Source organism: Macrotis lagotis, chromosome X, assembly GCF_037893015.1.
Source record: "Macrotis lagotis isolate mMagLag1 chromosome X, bilby.v1.9.chrom.fasta, whole genome shotgun sequence".
NCBI lineage: Eukaryota > Metazoa > Chordata > Mammalia > Peramelemorphia > Peramelidae > Macrotis > Macrotis lagotis.
Genome location: NC_133666.1, coordinates 242,456,446 through 242,459,614, shown reverse-complemented (window position 1 = coordinate 242,459,614; position 3,169 = coordinate 242,456,446).

Genomic DNA, 3,169 nt, shown 5'->3' with positions numbered 1-3,169 from the left:
AAATGCATAAAATATAATACATGAGTTTACAAAAGCAATTGATTTTTACTGAAAAAGATGTATTTTTCCCCCATTAAAGTTCACTAACTCTCTGAAATCTGTTCACAGACTATGTCCTAGACACCTAGGGAAACATTTAATTATGACAAACTAACAGATTTATGGAAGAGGTGGGCTTTTTGCAGGCTAGAAAAAGGAAAGATATTCTATAGGTTTCACATAATGCTGTGGGCCTGGGGTTCAATAGTTTTTACATAGACCTAATTCCTTTTGGACCCTGGTTAAGAAGTCCTGATCTAGAAGACCTTGCCAAGAACACATACCCTTGTTTAGTGTCTTACTTGATACTGGTAACCAGAGGATCAGCGAAGAAAGTTATATCTGTGGTTTCATATAATACCAATTCTGTATGATCTCAACCTATATATGGAAGAAACCTTGTTTGAGGGAAGCTTTTAAAACTGCATTTGGTTTTCTTAAGCTAGATGGTTTTCCTTCCTTCTTTTCTTTTTTCTTCCTCCTTTCCTCTCTCCTTTCTTCCTTCTTTTCTTTATTCTTTCCTTCTTTCTGTACTTTCACTCTTTTCTCTTTTCTTTCCTTTCTTTTTTGTTAATAGATAAACACAGTAGGGTCCTGCTTTCACTTCACCTCTAAGTAATCGTTAGAATGTGAAGTTGTGGTTAGCTGTAGATTGTTATCTGTAAAAACCACTTCTTTCTTCCTCAGATATCAAAACAAGAATATCCTAAAAAGGTACTTAGACAAATCTCATAATGATTTTTCTGAAATAATAAAGTCAGTATATAGGTCAGTAGTTACTGAAATCTTCTTTATCACATTTTTGGGGGCTGGGGAATTTTCTTTTTAAGTTGCCATGACAACTAATTTCTGAATGCCTTTAACATCATGCCACCTCCATCACAGGTTTTCTCTCTTTATATTTGGCCAGACCCAACTGTTCTTCCTAAATGAATCTTCTGCAAAGTCATTTCAAATTTTCCTGACAGAGCCCATTAGTAGTTTGAGGTGTTAAAATTCAAATATGCTGGTCCTTTCAGTGAAGAGAAAGGATTGCAATAGATATGTAGACACCTGTTCGTTTTCACTTTTATTTCTTCTTTTTGTCATTTTTAGATTTAAATGTTCTTGAAATGATCACAAAGGAACATGTGTCTAGAACTTGAAAGAACCTCAGGAGCCACTTATTGCAACTCCTTCATTTTACCAATGAGGAAACCAAGGTGAAGGGCACAGAAGTGATTTTATCAACACAGATAGCAAGTAGTCAGTGATGGAATTTGAAAACAGGTCCTCTGTTTCCAGAACTAGCTCTCTTTCATCTATGTGTGACAATGTTTCTTGCTTAGTTGGGTTTCCTTACCCAATTTTCAGGTTTATTTTCTTTTCCACTGCTTATCATTGTTTTCATTGTAGAATATTATGACCAACAATCCTTTCTTATTCTCTTCGGTTGTCTTGCAAATGATCTTGTATTCTAAACTACTACTCTTTTGACTGCCATGTCTTTACATTTGGCAAGGATATCACATGCTTTCTAACTAGACAAGTTTCAGTTTCTTTTGGCCTTCTCATTTTGTTTGATATTGGATAAGTGTCTCTATTTTTAGAAGAATCAGAAAAATTGGTGTTTTTTACTTGCATCCATTTCTCATTTTTCAGGGTCAAGAATATTTAAATCTATTGAACTTGAGCTATTATGATTAGATAAAGCACCACCTTTTTAATATATACATATTTTCTTTAATATGTATACTTTCTGACGTGATGTTAATTTTTATTTCTGTTTGAAATAGTTAATGCTCTGACAATACACACAAAACAGATTTTTGAAATGAATCCAATGTTGATGACCTCCCATGTCCTGTCAAAATATAGTCAATTTTTTTCTCTAGCATTTGGTGCTCATGGATCCAGATTGAAGAAAATATTTGTTATAATATATATATATATATTTGTATAGGTATATATATAAAACATATATTAAATAAGCATATATATAATAAATATATAAATAGATTTGTTGCTCATTATATCCTGTGTCTTCTTGAAGAAAAGATTTGTAATATACATATATAAAATTCCTAAATTATTCACAAAAGTAATACTAGCTGACATTTATAGTTAAAAGTTTTAGTGTTTGTACTGTTGGGATACTATATATACATATATATATATATATATATATATATATATATATATATATATATACTTTAAAATTTAATCATTTAAAGCTTGCAAAATATATTGCCTATGTCCTCTCATTTAAGCTTCTCAGAAACTCTATGAGATAGGTATTGCAGATATTATTATCTCCAATTTACAGATGATGAATCCAAGAAAGAGATAGATTAAGGGACATTAACATGATCATACAGCTAAGTGTTGAAAGCTAGGATTCAGACACAGATTTTTCCTGACTCCAGGTCCATAAAATCATAGAACTGAGCTCTATATACATCAATGTGATACCTCATTTCTTAATCCTGAACCACATTTAATAATTTATTTTTCACCTTCTTTCATATGCCCTCCTCCATCTTTGGACCCAAGTCACCAAGTCATAAGGAATCAGTTGTCTTAATTCACAGAAGCTTGTCAAATATTTCATAGAGTTTCTCTACTTCATCCTTTTCAGCCGATGTCAGCACATAAATTGCAATTATCTTCATCATGAATATAGCAAAATCAGATAGCCAAGTATCTCATGGAATGATGGTTTTGCCTTTCGACCTGAGATAATATTAACTCTTCCAACCTTTTTTCCCCTATCCAAAAAGGACCTATGAGATATTTCTCCCTTTAGTTTGGGATTCTGTGTCTGATAGTTTCATATATAATGATTACCTAGTATTATACTGCAATATACTATCAACTTGCTCATGGGAAAAATATCTCATATTTAGCTTTTATTTTTATAGTTTAATGATTGTGAAATTCCTAGCACCTTTTATTCACTGTTCTGTCACTCCATCATTATCACAATGCTGTAAGTCATTTTGAATTTTTATCTGTCCTTGTTCATCATGGTTAAAGAATACACCATTTAGTGACCAACTTGCTGGTAAAGAGGCTCTTGGATAATAGTCTTTTATCCATACATCTACAGTATTTGCCAAAAGTACTTTCCCTAAACTATTTTTCTTTTAAT